The sequence below is a fragment of the Eulemur rufifrons genome, chromosome 7, assembly GCF_041146395.1.
Source record: "Eulemur rufifrons isolate Redbay chromosome 7, OSU_ERuf_1, whole genome shotgun sequence".
Classification (NCBI taxonomy): domain Eukaryota; kingdom Metazoa; phylum Chordata; class Mammalia; order Primates; family Lemuridae; genus Eulemur; species Eulemur rufifrons.
In genome coordinates, this window is record NC_090989.1 from 168,933,136 (window position 1) to 168,952,586 (window position 19,451).

Sequence of the window (19,451 nt, forward strand, 5' to 3'; positions counted from 1 at the left end):
TCCCACAATGCAGCCGGGTAAACAGCCATGGAGGAGGAGGCGGCGGCGCCCGCGGCCGCCCGCTCCGACGCCTGAGCCGCGCCGCGCCGCCGCCGCCGCGGGACTCGCGTTCCCCGCGCTCCCCGCGCTCCCCGCGCTCCCCGGGGGCGGCCGCGGCCGGCGCGTGTGGTGGCGAGGCCAGGCGGCCGGCGGCGGCCCCGGCTGCAGTCCGGGCCCCCGCCACCCCCCTAGCTGTCCCCGCCCGGCCCACGCCCAGAGGCCGCCCCGGAGGCCGCCGCTAGGTGAGCTCGCCCGGGCGCTGCCAGGGCTGCGGGGGCGCGGCAGGGGCTGCGGGCCGCCCGGGGTCGGGGCTCCGGCTCCTTCCCAGGAAGGTGACTGGGGCTCCCGCCGACCCATCCAAGCTGACGTTGCTGGGGGGAGGGGGGTGTCGCTCCTTTGCGGGGGTGGGGAGGGCGACTGGGACGCCGGGACCGGGTTGAACCCGGGAGACGTGGGACTAGGGGCACTCAGGGGGCGCGGCGCGGGGGTCCCCGCTAAGTTGGCGCCCAGGCGTGCCGGGGCGGGTCTCGAACGCGGGCACTTGCGGGGCGCGGCCGGGTGTTAAAAAAAAAAAAAAAAAAGGCCCCGGGTTCCAGGTCGCGCGGGTTCCGGCCCCTGCGTCCGTCCCCTTCCTTCCTGGGCTCGGGCGGGTGCAGGGAAAAAGGGTGAAAGAGAAACTTGGCGACCTCCAGGAGGAGTTCGCGGAGCAACCATGAGCGTGTGCCCGTCGTTCTTACCCGACACTCAGTTCCCCCACAGAGCCAGAATTTCGTCTGTGATCATGATGGGGTGCCATTATTTGTTTTTATCTTTGATTTTCAAAAAATGTCTATGTGACTGTCCCCGTCTTAAGGGGAAGTTGAAGGGGGGGCGGTGCTCATAAGAAACGTTGCCTTGTGTATAGTGTTACGTATTTCTGGAGCTCACTGCAAATTATATTGGCATCTCTTTCAAAAAAGTCACTTTGATCCAACTTCGAAGGCCTCATAAATGGCAACATTTAGGTGGTGAGAAAGGCGGGTGAGGAAACCGGCACCCATACAGCTAGCTGATTTGACCGCCATTGGAGATAGATACAGTTAGCGCCAGGATCCAGTATGAGTTTTGAACCCAGGTTTGATATTTTGTTGAACCATGCCATTATTTTCCAATTTTCCTGCCCTTCCCCCAAGTACCTTGCATCTTTATATGCGGGATGAAGCAGTTAGTTGTGTAGGGTGAATTTGTTTCAGTTTCCTTACTAAATTTGGGTTCATTCTCCCTGTTTTCCGAACCCAGTTCTTTCAAAAGAGGAAGAGTTGTAAATGCAAATGTATGACAGTGAAGTGTGTTTAACTTCTAGCTAGAAATGGTATATGTCAAATTTTATTCGTATTATGTGAGCCAGTAACTTCAATAATATCATTACACTGCTCTCAAGAATTAGTAAGTGCTCAAGAATTAGAGTTTTGGCACAAAGGCAAAAATTACCTTGCATGAAGGTTCTGAGGTATATATAACTTGCCCTACCCTAGGTGTGAAACTTCCCTGACTGAAAAAATATGGGCCTAAAACACTGACTGTATGTGGGCATGAGACTCTGTTCACTTCCTTGGTTTTAAGAGAGGATGCTCTGACCAAAAGAAGAATCGCTTTAAATATTAAGTACTACAAATTGTAAAAAAAGAAAAAAGTGTCAGTTGATTATCTGTTTATAGCAAGTAGCATTTTGGTGGGGATAGTAATTGTTTAAAAATTGTCAAGTGGCAAAATGATATTCTTTTTAAGTTACTTGTTCTTGTCATCATAATATTGATTTTGAAACAGTATCTAGTAGTTTATTTTTTAATGTTTTCATAGGAAAGTATTACTGCCCTCTGTAATTGTTAATTTTAAGACATTCTATCAGTTATTCATAGATGAGTCCTGGCCAAACACTTTTGTAAGTTCATTTGATAACTTACAATTTTGTTGGACAGTGCTAGAAGTTTTCTAGAGTAATAAGACCAAGAGGAATTAGAACGACTTTAAAGTTTCAGGTGTACCTTGAAAATAAACATTCATGAAAGTTCTTCACTTGAGTGATGGAAAACACATAATTTGAGCCTTTATGAACTCTTTAAAATCTGCCTTGTCAGCCACATAATTTAACTTGCAATTGCATTGACATAGATCTGTGTATTGAATATGAATTACCTTTTCTTCATATCATATCTCATGTCTCACATATATGAGAGAACATCTTTTAGTAAATTTTAGAAGTGGTCTTCTTTTTATATATTAACCAGCTTAAGAATATTAAAGTAGGAAAGACTTGAGCTCTATGCCGTACTAATGTTTCTTTCTTTTCTAGGGAGATCTCTGTGGGCAGAAACAGAAATGGAAGTAGTAGATTTTTAGCTATAACAAAACTGATTTGAACTTTGAATTTGTATGACTTTATATTTAGTGATTTACTCAAGTTATTAGATTCCTGGTTTCTTTGAGAATATGAGACTAGTTAAGAAAATTAGTGTTTTATTTTAATATTTGCCTTCTGAAAATGTAAAGAAGGATGAGAGGAGAGCTAGCTGTGTGTTCTTTATCCTGGGCCTGTGGAATCATGATGTAGGCATTTCTGTAATGTACTTTTAGAGTGAGTGTTATCCTGGGGTCTATGGACTTCCAGGGGTCCATGAATGGATTTCAAGGGATTCCTGAACCCCCTGGAGTTGTGACCAAAACTTTTTGTGTATGTGTATTTTTCTGGGAAAAGAGGGTCTATAGTTTTATAAAAGAGGTCCAAGTCTCAAGAAAATTAGAGACACATCTTTTTATTAAAAATGAGAGTTAGAATTATCATTTTAGAGAAAATAAAAAGCAGACCCCTGTGCTCATTACTTGCCTTTTAAAGTTGTCTTCGGCCTAGTATGTGGTAAGGTGCAAAAGTAGTACCATTTTGTTCCCATGGCAAAGCATTGCCTGTCAGTTGATAAGCCATGCACATACCTAAAGAGCAGACTAGCTTGACATGTTAGTCCTGGGTGCACTGTGGCTGGTTTTTGATTATATGTAAAACTTCAGACCAGATAGATTGAAGGTGGGTAAGCAAAGATTTGAGCTTGACACCAGCCCTTGGAATAAATGGTTCATTCAACTCCATTCTCTTATTTCTCTCCAGAAAATCTGAAATTTGACAGGGAGGTAAAGCATTCCAAGAAAATGCATTTATGCCTTGGCAGGAAAACAGAACATGACAGGAAAAAACAGTTTCTGCGTCAAAACAGACTTAAATTCAAATCTGAGTTCCTTCATTTACTGTAGCTACTTAACCTGCTTGACTCTCCAGTTACTCATCTTGATAATCCCTAACTAGTAGAGTTGTGGGGAGGCTGGCTAGAAGTGTCCTGTATAAAACTGAGTCCTTCTTGGCCCATAGGAAGGGCTTTGAAGCCAGATTTGAGCAGCCATTAATAAACAACTAAGCAAATATGTAAAATCATGGTACATGATAATGATGTACACCATTTCCAAATAGGTATGGTGGAAATATTAGCACTTAAAACATTTTTGGAAAATGGTGGTGCATTTGGCAAAGCGGAAGACATAGATGCTGGGCAGGAAGAAACAATAGCCTCCCACCAGCATCGTATCTTCTCTGTGGGCAAGATTCCATTTAACATTTGCTCTTCACTTATAAGTTAAATTTAAAAATCTAAATGTAAAAACTACCCACGTACTTTTTAGTCTATCACCCCTAAAAATGATTTACCATTCCCTTCGTTTTGGGACTCTTACAGGTACCCTAGGGACTTCACAGGTGGAAGTTATGCCTATAACTTTGGCTGCCTAATTTTGCCAGCTTTGAAATGTCTCCTTAATTGGGTACCTTTGTCTAGGGGTCCCAAACCTATGGTGAGTTGTATAATTGTTTCATTATATATTACAATGTAATAATAATAAAAGTAAAGTACACAATAAATGTAATGTGCTTGAATCATCCTGAAACCTTCCCTCTCTCCCGCGCCCCCCGCCCCCCCATCTGTGGAAAAATTGTTTTCCATGAAACTGATCCTTGGTGCCAAAAAGGTTGGGAACCGCTGTCTTTGCCTATTTTTCTGGACAGGAAAAAGTCTAGGCAGAAATAAATCCTATTTTTCTTTAAATGTTAATGAAAGAGAATGCATTATGATTCAAAAGAAAGTGTGAGATTCCTTATTCAGGCATTTTTTTTTTTTAAAGAAAGTAAGTATGAGATATATGAATAAAATACTTATAATGCTCACAGCCATAAAAATAAACTTGCTTCTGACTGTTTCTGTAGTCTTTCCCTTTTCTTCTCATTTATTCGTGGTGAGCCTTTATGCCTTCTGCTTTGGGGTTAGGTAAAGGTTATGAACATAGGCTTTATACTTGAACCTGGGTTTGACTCTGATTTCCTGAGCTCTCTGGTTGTGTTCAGCTTGGGTCAGTCAGCCTCCCTGAGTCTGAAGGAGATGACCATTAAATGGGATAATACAAAAGGCTTTGCTCAGTCCTAGGCTGCTAGCAAGTACTCAGAATGTGATAGCCATTTTGAAGATAGTTTGATTCACGTCTTTAGAAGGAGATATCATACATTCCTTCAAACAGAACACCTTTAATCATCCTCATTCCCACAGAGACCTTCTGAGACCACCCTACTTTCAACTCCAAAAAGCCTTTTACATCTTCTGGTTTTCATGGGCAGGTATCCCAGCATCTATAGGACCTATTAGACCTAGCCATTGTTCTTAGTAATGGGATTGCATTCTCTATTGCAGTGGTCCCCAACCTTTTTGGCACCAGGAGCCGGTTTCATGGAAGACAGTTTTTCCATGGGCTGGGGGTTGGGGGAGGGAGAATGGGGAGATTTTGTGGGGGGGGAGAGGGTGGTGGAGAGCTCAGGCAATGATAGGCAGCCTATTTCCTAACAGGCCACAGACTGGTACCTGGCCACAGCCTGGGGGTTGGGGACCACAGCTTTATTGGGCTAGCAGGTTATGTCAAAAATTTTTGATATGTCAGGGGTCAAATCAATAAGCCTGCACAGGTTTGGAGCTGTGATCCATTCAAAAATTACGTAATTTTATGGTCTAGAATAGAGGTCAGCGTATTTTCTGCAAGGGACCAATTAGTAAGTATTTTTGACTTTGCCGGCCATCTGAGTCTCTGTACCTATTCAGTTCTGCCATTATAGTAGGAAAGCAGCCATAGACATAAATGAATGGATATGGCTGTGTTCCAATAAATATTTATGGACACTGATGTTTGAATTTCATATCATTTTTGTATGCCACAAAAGATTCTCTTTTTAATTTTTTTTCAACCATTTAAAAATGTAAAAGTCATTTTTAGCTCATGGTGTGTACAAATCTTAACTAGACTGGCCTGTGGGCCATAATTTGTAGTAGACTCCTTGTGTACAAGAGTATTAGATCCATAGATTTGTGGCATCACCGAGCAACATCCCCCCCCCCCCCCACTGCCCATATACAAACACACACTGCTATAGGTCATCTCGAATACTCTGTGCTTTTGGTCTGGTAGCTTGATCTAATGCCTCTGTCTCCTCCAGTAGGATGAAACTCCAGTCATTAAGTTGTTAGTCATATTGTGTGTCCTTCTCTCCTTAGCACATACATTATACTTTGTTATGAGTTAATTTTATTTATTGCTAAAACGTGATAGTTTTGGAGCTACCTTTTGCTTCATGTTCCTGGTATCCTCCTGTGCCCTGGAGGGGAAGTAAATGATACTGGTCCCTCGGGCTGCCAACTAGACACTCTTACCTTAAGGAAATCTGTACCTTTGCCTCTCTCATCCCTTCTCTACATGATATATTTGGTTAAATAAAGCACACAAAGATTCCTCTTGTGTCCTAACCCCTGGAGATTAGCTCTAGGATTGGTGTGCGCGGAGCATGTAGATATATATGTCTGTGTGTAATTTCATCTGGCCATCACTGAAACTCTGAGGGCCGCTTCTTTTAGTTTCACGTTTTCACTCTGTGTTGACCCTTCTCTCTTGGCCATTGTGTAGGATGCAGATTTGGTGACCTGATAACTGCTCTGATTGGTTTATTTTTTGCCTCCTTTCCTGCTTTTCACCATTCTCTACTGATTTGCTTGTTTTGCAGCAAGCATGGTCTTTTTGGAGTGTAGCTTTTCAAAATAACATCATACTGAAAATAAAACCAGTAGAAATTATTTATTGGTTATTTTAGGATTTTTCCCCCCTCCAAATGTAAACCTAATGCAGTATCAGGCAGGAGTCAATATTTTAGACATTTGGAGATAAAATGCAATTTTAAAAAATTGTTTGCCATTTTATCTAGATATTAGAGATAGAAAATGTATTAATATTCTTAGCATTTAAAGGTTTCCTTTTAAAAAAGGTAAATTTGGTACATATTTTTTGGACAACAGGTTGGGCAGTCTGAATCCAAAGTCATTTAAAAAATGGTAAATCCACATTTAAGAATTTAAAGAAGTGGTCAAGTGTGCATAGATATGTGTATCAAACTGCTCCCTTCTCCATTTTTTATAATAACAAAACAAAGTAATCTAAATACCCATTAATAAAGGATTAAGTCATTTAAGGCCTATCCATTTTAGTGAAATACTGTGCCATCTTTAAAAAGGATGATGCAGTTCATTCATTGACGTGGAATGCTGTTTAGAAAAAAGAAGATAGCATGAGACTATGTATAATGTGTGTGTGTGTGTTTTAGGCAGACAATAGCCCTATAAAAACAGGCCTAAAAGAAATTATCTGAAAGGATATACACCAAATAATAGGAACTTATTATCTCTAGGTAATAAGATTATGGGTGATCGTTTTTCTTTATGTTTTCCTCATTTTTTTCCAACTAGTATGTGCTGCTTTTATAATAAGAAAAAAATGATAAAGCTATTAAAGAATAAGCATAGTAATTGAAAACATCTCCTATTTGTGGCTAAATGAGCCCTCATTCCCTGAGATGACTAATTCCCTTCACGGCGTGTGTTGTATTGAATACGAAGTGAAATATGCTTCCTCATGTAACTTTAACAATGCTTTCTGTATTACAAATAAGCAAGAATATTTTCCCAACTTTCAACAGGAAAGAAAAAATTCTATACAGACCTAAATAACAGTTTTCAGAAGAAACTCACTGAAAACACACATATACATTTACATTGATAAAGATAGTATGTTGTGTCTCATTTCTTACTGTGTAGTTTTTCACCCCTTGAAATTCCTATAAAATCATAAGGAATTCATCTGTTTGGAGGCAGCATAGGATAGTGGTTAAAAGCATGAGCTCCATGGCTTACCTTCTATGCCATCTTCTGTGTTACTTTTATCCAGTTAGGGCCTCAGTTTCTGCGTCTGCAAAATGTGGCTAATACTTTGCTAAGTTGTGAAGATTAAGTGAGACAGGTGCTTACCAGAATGCCAGATATTTAGCAGCAACTGAGGAGGAGGAAGTGGTGAGGAGAGGGATAACGATATAAGAATAACAGTAATGATAGGATAATATGGGTAGTAATAATAATAGTATTAGCTAATACAAGTTGTGCATCCCAAATTCAAAAATGCAAAATACAAAATGCTCCAAAATCTGAAACTTTCTGATGCTGACTGGACACTCAAATGCTCATTGGAACATTTTGGATTTTGGATTTTGGGATTTGGAATGCTCAATCAGTAAGTATATAATGTGGATATTCCAAAATCTGAAATTCAAAATGCTTCTGGTCCCAAGTATTTTGCATAAGGGATATTCAACCTGCATTTTTGCCCTTCCAGATATAGGTCTGCATGGGAGAAGAACCTTTTCTTGCCACATTCCTCAGCCTGAACCCTCTAACCAGACCAGGTACATTAACCAAGACAAGTGTGTAGTCTAGTTTCACCACCCAGTCCTGCCCCCTTTACTCTAGTTTCTCTGAGTGTAATGTCTTTAAAAAGAAGAAGAAGTAGTATTCAGGAGCTAACAACTCACCAACATAGTAGAGTTGGTGCTCTGTAAATATTCGTTTAATTTATGGTGACCTAAAATAAGCATTTCTTCTTGACAATATGTGGGGAACTTTTAAAAGAGGGTTTTGGTCATCTTTGAAGTTTATGGAAGAAAATGCCAGTAACAAAAACTTCTAAAGGGGAGAAGCTGTTTTGAATTTTAGTTTTTGAATGAGTTATAGCAATTTTATTACATTTTTTTCTTCTCCTTAGCCAGTTACGTTCAATTTCGACTCAGCTATGCTTGCACCTGCATCCTTGTGGTTTAACTATGATAATTTTAGCAAATTTTCACTTTAGTTTCATTTAAGGTATTTTGGCTTTGGAGTATATTCCTTCCCCTATCACCCAGGTTCTGACAGAGATACAGTTTAATGTTTATATGGAATTAGAAACATTGATCTAGCCATGAAGAATGAGAAATGTAACCACATTTGGCTATGACATAGTTACTCTTTGTGGACTTTGGGCCTCACAGAGTTTATTACAGGAAATTTTAGGAAATGCATATATTAATAGAATGTAAAATATAGAAATATGATAATTCATGAAGCATGTCTATCAGTTATCTATTGCTAAGTAATAGCCCACTCCAAAACTTTGTGGCTTAAAACAAGTACCAGTTTATTTTTTCACAATTAGGGTAAGGCAGTTCTTCCACTGGTGTTGCCTGGCCTGAGGTCACTAATGTGGCTGCAGTCACCTAAAGGCTTGAGTCAGAACTAGTTGAGCTGGGACATCTCTCTGAGCTCCACATGATCTCTTTTCCCAGCAGAGAGACCAAATTTTTTCACTTGGAGGTACCTTGTTCCAAGAAGGTGAGAGCTGCAAGGCTTCTTAAGGTTTAGACTTCAGAGTCACACAGTGTCACTCTACCACATTCTGTTGGCCAAAGCAAGTGACAAGGCCAGGCTAGACTCGAGGGATAGGAAATAGATACTACCTCTTGATGGGAAATACTGCCAAGTAATATTGCAGGGTACTGCCTACAGGGATGGTGGGAATTGTTGCAGCTGTCTTTGCAAATAGCTGGCTTGCTTTGGTTTTATTAACCAAACTCCCTTTTTTTATTGTGACTGATAAAACTCTATGGGAAGAACAGTGCCGAGTGGTTCCCTGTGTTATCTCGTAGGATTAACAGCACTGAAGGTAGGTACTGTTATCCCATTTTAAAGGTATGAAAAGTGAGATTAAGTAACCTCCCCTAGTTAGAGGTAGATCCGAAAAGTTAGGGAAAGTTTATCCCTGTGCCAGTGCTTTTTAAACCCATCACTAAAGAACTTCCATGGGGGTTGGAGGAAGGATGAGAAGTAGGAGGAGCATGTCTTTAAAAATCTCAAAAGAACAATCCAATATCTCAAAATTTTATGTGAATTTTGTATTCTACTCCATGATATATACCTTTGTTTTACCATAAAATTAATAATTACTTGCCAATCAATTTAAATTTTATCTCCTAAATCTTTAAGAAAATGGATTCTTCTGGACTCAATGGCTAATCAGCTAGAGGTCTTGGTTGTAAGCAGTAGAAACTAAAATCTGACTACTTTGAACAAAAAGAAGATCACTAGAAGGATGTGATATAGCTCTCAGAATTGACAGTAATGCTGAAGAACCAGGCCTCAGAATGGGCCACATCTAGAACAGCTTCAGGGATCTAGGTAGCAGGACTCAATAGAAGTCTTCTCCAGATGTAGGAGAACTAACCTCTCCAAGAGTTTTGAATCCCATTCTCTAGTGAGAGTGTATCTCTCAGGCCCAGACTGAGTCCTGGCAGGTGCCTTGGTTATTACCTCACCAAGACAGAAACCCCTGAAGGAGTTGTCATTCCCCAGCAGGGGGAATGGATACAGGGTAGGTAAAACCAACAGATATCCACTGTCTGAACATTTGTGGACCACTATGAGTGAGTTGCTTTGGGCATTATCTATCACACTGAATATTTGCAACACCCTAATGACCCCCGTTTCACCCCTTTCCTTCCCAATTCCACGTACCTCCAAGAGTTCTTAAATGCCAGCTGGGAAGCATTCTGTGGCTGTACACTATCTATTTCCATTACAGTATATCAGTGGTTACCACTCTAAGTGTAATAACACATTTGCTTTTACATGACAGTCTTTCCTAAAACATATTATACATTTCCCGACTTTTAAAGAAAAGCATATGGACTCTAGCTGAAGGGGCAACCTACATTTGTGTAGCCTTTATAAGTGTCAGTTAAACCACATTTCAAATGGTAAAGTGCCGTGCACATACAGTGTGATTTTATTCAGAGCATTTTCGTGTATGTTCTCCTGTTTTACATTCTAATCCTTTGAAGTCATGGAAGAGCAGATATTTCCCTATTTTTTAGCTTTAAGTAAGGTTTAGAAAGGTAGATGATTTCTCCTGCAACATAGGACTGTTGGCAGGAGAACCCAAATGTTCTGTCAGCCCATGCCCTTACTGAGGATGGTTCTAGCACAGTGGTTTACCAACTGTAGAGGCCCCTTTGCTAGATTCTGAAGGTTCTGGACTGAGTTGGAGATGAGTAAACCAATGTTTGGTCTCATTTGAGCAATGTCCCCAATTTGTAGGGACGTTTTTAGTCTGTTCAGGCTACTACAACAAAATACCATAAATGGGATAATTTATAAACAGCAGAAATTTATTTCTTACAGTTATGGATGCTGGAAAGTCCAAGATCAAGGAGCCAGAAGATATTGTGTTTGCTGAGGGCCCATTTGCTGTTTCCTAGATGGTGCCTTCTGGCTTCATCCTCACATGGTAAAAGGGGCAAACAAGCTCCCTTGGGCCTCTTTCATAATGTCATTATTCCTATTCATAAGGGCTCTGCTCTTATGACCTAATTACCTTTCAAAAGTCCCCACCTCCTAATACCATCACCTGGGGGGTTAGGATTTCAACATATGAATTTTGGGTGACATAAACATTCAGACCATGGCAGTCTGTAATGGTGGTATCTATCTAGTAGTCACCTTGGTAATTAGCAGCTGCTTTTGTTTATTCTTGCCTTTAAAGCCCAGCATCTCTCTCCCCACCTCCCCAACCCACCCCTGCCCCAGATAGCCAGTTGAGGAGCCAATTTACCCCATCTCTTCTTGCCATGATTAGCTGGTTTTGAAGTATCTCTTGGAGCTCTTCAGTCTGGCTTTTTTTTTTTTTTACTTCCCCACAGTGTAATTACCACCTTGTGATGTAGTCACTTGTCATCTCAGCCCCTAGACCATTCTTTAAATGGTCCTCACTGTTTTCTGCTGTTCAGGTCTACTTCTACAAGAGGTTTTGAGAGGAGCACTTGACACTTTTGTTTAATTAAGGTCTCCAGACAGTGTTTTTTTAACAATAGGGTTGTATGGTAGGCCTTTCCTCCCCACCTCACCCCCCATGACTTTTAAAGTTTCATTGTAGTCTGAACCATAACCTTGTCTGTGGTAGTAATATGGTGACTTTTGTTTAGCCAGACCTTTTTGTAAATAGATACATCCCAAGACTTCCATTGCTTTTGGAACCTTGTTCTGACATTTGACACTAGTTTTAAAATTATCTTTCTCTAATTTGTTCAGGCACTGGTTTCTACAGCTTCTAACCATGTTTTATTCAGTACTAGTCAAAAAACAGTCTTTTTTTTCCTCTTACATTTTTAGTTGGTCTCATGGTTTTAGCAGACATTTTTAACCTTCAGAATCCTCGAACTTAATTCTGAAAAGAATGTTAGTAAAGTTCTACATTGAAAAATACATACTTTGCATTTCCTTATACTTTATTCAATGATGTTTTTAAGATTTAGCATACTGAACACAAAGGCATTTTTACTGTTCTGGTTTATAGCTCTTCTTAGCTGCTTTAAGAAGAGATATTTAAGGCTTCATTCCCTGTGCCCTCCACTCCCCACCCTGTTGGTTATTAGTGCTCTGGTATAAATCATTTGCAGATCGAAGTTAGAAAAGAGACCATTTACCATTACATTAAGACAGTTTAAGGGAATCGCTTGTTCAAATTTACTGGCTTCCTGAAGCTAGTAAAGATGTTTATGGTTTCCAAGATTCCCTGTTAATATAATTCAATGCTATAAGACAGTAAATAACACATGTTCAGCTAGTATAGATTATGAGAAAATCTAGCTCCTAGAAAAGATATTCCAGTACTATAAATGGCACTAAACTGAAAAATCAGTTGTCATAGTAAACAACTGTCATGATCTGGTAGTAGGCAAGTTTCTTAGTGTGTCTGTTCCTTTAGTTAACAGCCAGCAACGATTAGCTTTCTTTTCCATAGATCTGGTGTCAAGTATTAATCAACTGTAGACTGGAAAGTTCTTATTGGCTGGCATTTGTAATGGAGGAAACACCAGTCTGTTTTATCTGTAGTCTTTTAGCCATATAACTGCATATGAAATCATCTTTATGGTGCTTTTACAAAGAAAAACAGTTGCATTCTTTTTCACTTGTATGAGGAGTACTTCACAATTATTAAAATAGTGAGCTTTGACCTGGAAGAGTCTATATTATCTCAGTTAAAGTTGTGATGTGTACCAGAAAAAACTTACACATTAAATCCAACTTAGCATTCTTATTTTTCACATTTTGAATTGTTTCTTAATTTAAAAACAAAGTCTATAAAATGATTATACTATTGAAATGTCTTGAGATACATAAAAGCAAAGTAATTTGGATTTTAAGTTTCAAAAATTACATTAATTTGGTTTGTATGTAAAACTGAAATTCCTGAATGCTTACAGAGGTTTTGTTTTAAAATTTTTTTCTTGATTACAAAAATCTTAAATGTTTGTAGAAAACTCAGAAAATTTCACAGATACACAGAAGGAAATAAAAGTTACTCATACTTCTGTTACCCAGAGATATTACTATTAACATTTGATATATATCCACCCAGCTGCTTATTGAGCTTCCCAATAAAAAATACTCTGAAATGAATACTTAGAAGTAAGGGTAAAAGAGTGGTAGAAATGGCTACATAGTGCGAACCACATTTTGCTAATCCCACTACCTCTCAGACTGCCTGCTGTGTGGTGCCTTCAGGCTGATGTGAGGGGCTTCTCCAGGATAGAAGAAGAAAGCTGTCTGGCCCTTGGGCCAGCTTTGGCTAAAGTGTAGCAGAACATGTTTTCTGCAGACTGCATTCTTTATCTTAGCAACTCTTTCTTGTCAGCTCTGAATGCCTGCTGGTTGCAGAGGGAGACATTTGGAGTCCTTGTTGGAGTAGCCACATCAATTCTTATCAAACTCCTGGAAGAATTCTTTATATCAGCTCTTGTTCAAAAGAATGCGCCAATATTCAGAAATATAATAACCCCCAGATTACTTGCACCAAGTAACAACAAGGTGGAGTGTTTAGAGACTCCCAAGTGATTTCAATTAACATCTAACCTCAAATCCAGTCTCGTTGGTAAGAGAAAAATCCAGAGAAGGAGCTCAGAGCAGATTATGGTATAAGCATATGCCAGTCCTCTCCTGTGGAAGAGAAAAGTGCTAATCTGGTCAGAACTGTTAAAGAGACAGGCAAGGCTGAGCACAGCAGAATTTTTCTCATCCTGCTAATCTTTTGCATTTGTGCAGAAGAAAGATTTATCCTGGGATGAAAAAGAGAAAGAAGGAAGGATGGTGGGCAGGTGGCTAGTAATACAAGATGGTTGGCTCTCTTTCTGTCACCTTGGCTAGTGGTAAGCAAATCCTCAGGTGGGAGAGACTAGCGAAGTGAAAGGACACACAGGGCAACTTCTCCAGGCAGTGATACAGCTTCTTGGTATTTGGTGTGAAAATACAGTGCTGACTTTGATTCCTTGCCCTTAGCCAGAGCAAACCCGGGAGGAGTAGGAGGAAATAGCATCTCTTTGTAAACATTTTATTCTTGACGTGTAATAGACTCCTGCCTACAGAATTGCAAGTGTCAACTCCTCTATTCTGCCAGCTGCCTTTCAGGAGCTCCCTCAGTATTCTCCTGCGCTGACCAGTTTAAAAGGTGTCATTTCTGCCTGAGAAACATAAGAGCTTACATGCAGTGCTTGGTATGGAGGAATTACTCTGGAAGATGAATAACCATTGTGATAACTGCTCACATGCAAAGGAGGGAGATTGCTGATTTTGCAAATGTATGGTTTGAATTCTTAGGTCTGGCAGGAAACAGTCCAACTCGGATGGCTCAAGAGACTTTAATGAAGGAAATATTTTCAGAGGGGTGGACAGAGTTAAGGGTGACATGGGGCTTCTGTTACCCAGAAACTAATGGCAATAGCAAGATGTTATCACTGTTAGGTCTCAAGGAGAAAGAGAAGAAATAGTGTTGCTGGAGTCCAGTGAGAGAGCTAATGCTGGAGAGGAGGGGCTGTCAGACAGGACCTATCATACTGGAGGGATTTAGCCGCTGTTAGAAATGCAGCCCAGAGCAGGGAGGGAACAAGGAAGGCAATATTTTCCTCCCTGATTTTCTTCCTTCCCTCTTTGATCTTTTTCCAGTGGCTCCTCCTGGCCAAACCTACCTGGAAGCTGGCCAGCAAGTAACCCAGTGATGCTGTCCATAGAAGTCAGCCTCTTGGGACACAGAGCATGGCCCAGAATGGTGGAAAGTTGGTCTGGGGATGGAAAGGGGATCAAACAAAATTACTGCCATACCCTAATAGCATACCTTAATCTCACTGTCATCATTTTATCTCATCATCCTCATCTCCCAAAATCCCAAAATAAACTACAAAGCATGTGAACTATTGATTATGAATCAATTCTATCTTTTAATATAAATAGCCCAAACAGTTGCCCTACTCTTACCAGAGTAATTAACTATTCAAAGAGAGAATGTGAGCAGTTCTCAGAAGAATTGGAAAATCACTGAAAGACCTTCTGTTGGGGCATTTTGTTCTTGGTTAAAATTAAACTAACATTTTAAAAATATGCATATGAACTATACAAGTCATTTATCTTAAAATATAAAACTTGGACTTTTAAAAGGCAAAAGATTTATACGATCTGAAGAGAAACCAGAGTATTAAAACTTGGACTTTTAATGACATATTGACGAAATGGTTTTTTTGGTGTGGCCAGGTATAGGGGCTCACACCTGTAATGCTAGCACTTTGGGGTGCCAAGGCAGGAGGATCACTAGAGGCTAGGCGTTCAAGGCCAGCCTTGGGGAAAAAAAAAACCAAAAAATTAGCAGAGCATGGTGGCTGTGGTGGTAGGATCACTGGATCCTACAAGTTTGAGGCTGCAGTGACCTGTAATCATACCACTGCATTGCAGCCTGGGTGACAGAGCAAGACCCTATCTCTAAAAGAAAAAAAGAAAAGAAATGGGTTTTCTTTGTTGATGTCAAAGTGCAAAAGGAAAGTGGAACTTTCTTTTTAAATCCTTACACATTATCTCCTCAGATCTATATAAGGTGGGATGAATTAGGAAAATTCTCAGCCAGTCTAGATATATGAGAACAGATTTTTAGCTTATCAAGAGAGAATCTGTTTTAATCTATGATTTTACTGAGGCTTGAGGTTTGAGAGATGGTGTTAAGATAAATATTTGCTCTCTAGAATTTATGACGAAATAGTGAAAAGAGATCTACATCCAACTGTAATAATCAGTGATAGGTAATTTAATAAAAGTATCAGCTGTGGGATTAAGAAGAGCGAGAAGTGGCTTATTCTGTCTTTACCAGAGATTCTTTCAGACGGCTCAGAAGTATTTATTGAAAGTCTGCAGTTACCAGGTCCTGGAAGTACAGATGATAAAGATAAAAAATGTCCCTAACTCCGGGAGTTGGGGTCAAGAGTGAGCCTTTCACTACTGTTGTATCAAGGTCAGTCTTTTGGTGCCTTCCCATTCCTTAGAAGAAGGATGACATCCAAAACCTTTAACATGTCTTTCAGTGGTCCTCTGATTTGGCCCTAGGGCCTTCATCTTCAGCCCCATCAGATGCTCTGGCCTTTTAGTTCCTTGGACTTGCCATGCTTCCTCAGAATTTTTTCCCTGGAGGTTGTGCTTGCTGCCACCTTCATTTCCCTAGCACCTTTTCTGCCTCCTGGTCCCATTTTAAATGCCACCTCTTTATAGAAGCCTTCTCTGACCTTCCAAAGTCCAGTGATCTTGTTACTTGCCCTAAAGCCCTATGCATTCAGCCACCTTGCCCTCCTCTGAAGTACCCTTTCAATTTGTTTATGTAGAGGTCTTCCCTATTAGGATGTAAACACTGTGACAGCAGGGTTCATAGCTGTCTGTTTACAGTTGACTCCTCAGTGCCAAGGATGGTGCTCAACAGAGAGATGCAAAAGGAAGGAAAAGGAACTGCTTTCAAGCCCTGATCCCTACCACTCACCAGCTCTGTGACCTTTAGTATTCACTTCTTGGAGTCTCAATTTATTATTTGTAGAATGGGGATAATGATGATAATGGCTAGCTACCATTTATTGAGCACATAGTATGTGCTCTATTTACATTATCTTCTCAAACCTCATCAAGGGAAGTAAAAAGAGGTCACACAGTTTGTAAGTAGAAAACAGGATTTAAACTCTGTTTTGTTGAATTCCAGAAAGGGGTTGCTCTCAGCCATTTCTGTTTGTGATTGTCCTGGGGGTAAATACTATAAGGGAAAAGTTTCTTGATACAGGGTTGTATCCCATGCTGACTTTGATGAGAGAGGAGATCTCTTAAGCCAGTTTTAGGGAATCAGATGGTGGGGTTAACTCCACCTAGATGAAGAGGTAGGTGACCTCTAAACTGACTCCTGAAGAAGTTAGCTGCATCTAGAAGCACTCTGTAGTTCAAATGCTCTGAGGCAAGAGAACTTTTAGAGCATTCTACAGAGCTAAGAAGCATAAGCTGGGGGCCAGAGACTGAATATCCTTGCAGGCTGGGCCAGGGAGTTGCTACTTTCTGCTAAACACTGTGTGGAGACTTTGTTGGATTTTATTTGTTGAAAATATTTTGGAAGCATAAAGTCCCAATTTGGAATCCATTTGGGGGACAGAAGTCTCCAAAGCCCTTCTCCCAGTTTGCATTTCTAGCAAAAGACGCAGTTTAGCTGATTCATTCCACTGTCATACCAAGTATGACAGTGTTAGAAAACGAATCAGCATTGTGAGGTGAGAAATGGATTTTTATGTTCAGTCGTTTAGTATAATTTTGTTGTTATTTCTCTGTGAGGCTAAATTGTCTAGCCGAGATGGATGGAATCCTTGCACAAGTTACTTTATCCCTATATCATGTTTTTCATCTGGAAATCAGGAATAATTAAAATATCTACCTTGTCAGCTTGTTGTGTAATATCTACACAGTGCCTGGTACAAAATAAGTTTCTAGGCAATGTTAGCTGTTATTAATATTACCTATCCATTCTGGCCCATGCTTCTTGAATGTTGTTTATCAAAGACAGCGTGATTGGGAAATGGGAACTGACATTTCTAAAGATCATGATTTTAGAGTTTTACAAAGATAGTATTAATAAAATTGGCAATGAAAAAAAGGCAATGAATGCCTTAGTGGGGCAGTCCTGGTGTTTCCTAGATGTGTTTATGATGAGATGTGTAATGTGAACATGAGCCAATACTTAAAGAACCCATCTTGTGTGCCAGGACTGTGCTTTCCATGCATTCTCCCTGAGAAGTAAGTTTGATTATACAGTATCTAGTTTACAGATAAAGATCGTGATTTTTTTTTTCTAAGATGTTATTAAACAGCTGTAGACATGGACACTGAGCTATATACTTCTCTAAAGTTTTTTGTCCCTTTAGCTTGTAAAGGTTTGACTTATATCAACTTCAGCAGCTCTGCTGGAAGGGAAAAATGGAAACAGGGCCCTTAATTTTTTCTAATTATCAGATTAATTGGGAGCACGAGGCATAGTATGCCACCTGGTGGATACTAGAAGCTCAATAAATGTTTACTGAAAATCAGATTGAAGGAAAAAGATTGAGAAGAGCAGTATTAGATGCTGGCCTCAGCCTATTTTCTGCTAAGGAAAAAAGTCTGAGGTCACTAAAGATTTTATTAGCATAGGCTGTTTAACACAGACTAGTAGTTTGGCTGAAATTTAACTTGAAAAATAGCACAGTGTGCATTGCCTGGAATTAACTCTAGTCTGTGCAATTTAGTTATCTCTAGAAATCTGTTCATGTCCCACTAGGTGTCCACACTGCCCAAGAAGCTCCAGTCTTTCCCCTTGTGTTTGGCTAATTAGTTTATTCTTAATAAAGAAAAACTAGTTGTAACAGTAAAATATACAAGCCATAAATAGGAAGGTGCAGCTGCCATAAGTTATCACTAATGTATTGCAAAGCCAGATCTAATATTTTTGTTTTTCTTTAGCTCAGATAATTAAGAGTTGACATAAAGGAAATACCATTTAATGGTAAGTGGTAGAAGGAAGAGACCTTATTTCATAGAACAGCAAACAAGCAGTTTTTAATTTTAGATTTCCTCTCTCTTCCCCCAACAACAGAAAAAAAACTTTATTCTTTTTTTCTGGATGAACTTTATTATGGCATTTATTGGTAATATCAAACTTGAAAGGTGGCCAGTCAGATGGTAGCTGGATTACTAAGCATCCTCTTCATGATTTATTATATTATGCCACAGAATGAAGATACTTAAAGTGATAATTGTGTTGATTTACTATAGAAGTAGTTCATGTACTAATAAAAATTTTAAAGTGTCAAACATTAAAAGACCATTAAGACCCAGTGCCCAGATTTTGGTTTCTAATACCATTCTTCAGTAAAAGAAACAGACATGATTTGATTCTATGCCTGAGACAGGGAATAAAGAATATGGAGTATCTGTTAGTGCCAGAAACCAGGAAAGTGCTAAAGATATACACACATACACACACACCACACTCCACACAATGATGGAGTGTGTCAAAGGAACCTATGAGTCAACTGAAAGAACCCCCAGTGGTCAAAGCAGCAACAATTTGAGCAACCAAAAAGCTTAGTATTAGATTATAACCCAAAGTATGAAATAAATATAAATATACAATGTACATATATAAAATAAAGACTAATATATAAACACAAATAATTTGTAAATTTAACTATAAAATAATGATATAAAACAAATCTCCCTTACCTCACACTGATATAAATAAATGATAAATAAGCAAATGGGAGGGAATAGATAACTCTTTCATGTAGAAGAATTCCAAGTGATTTACACAGATAATCCCCCCTCAAGGAAGATGGAACAAAACTGCCCATCCCTTAAATATGAGCTGTGCATGTGCATAGTGACTTCCTTTCAAAAGATACAATATGGAAAGGAAGAAAAGAGATAGCTTCTTTCCTTAAATTTTTATTTTTTTTAAGAGACGGGGTCTCACTCTTGCTCAGGCTGGTCTTGAACTCCTGGGCTCCAACAATCCTCCCGCCTTGGTCTCCCAAAGTGCTAGGATTATAGGTGTGAGCCACCGCGCCCAGAGGAGAT

The 19,451-nt window shown here is 39.7% G+C and overlaps 1 protein-coding gene across 3 annotated transcripts in view; it reads left to right on the forward strand.

Annotated features, from left to right (window-relative positions):
• ATXN7 (ataxin 7) overlaps nt 1-19,451 on the forward strand; it is a 131,326-nt gene that overhangs the window by 853 nt on the left and 111,022 nt on the right. The window contains exons 2-3 of one of the 3 annotated variants that reach the window (XM_069476013.1): nt 636-828; nt 1,044-1,153. The gene's annotated coding sequence lies outside the window, so the exon portion shown is untranslated. Of the gene's footprint in view, nt 1-4; nt 282-635; nt 1,154-19,451 lie in introns of those variants that run through there. The other 2 variants (XM_069476014.1, XM_069476015.1) reach the window with 2 other exon arrangements.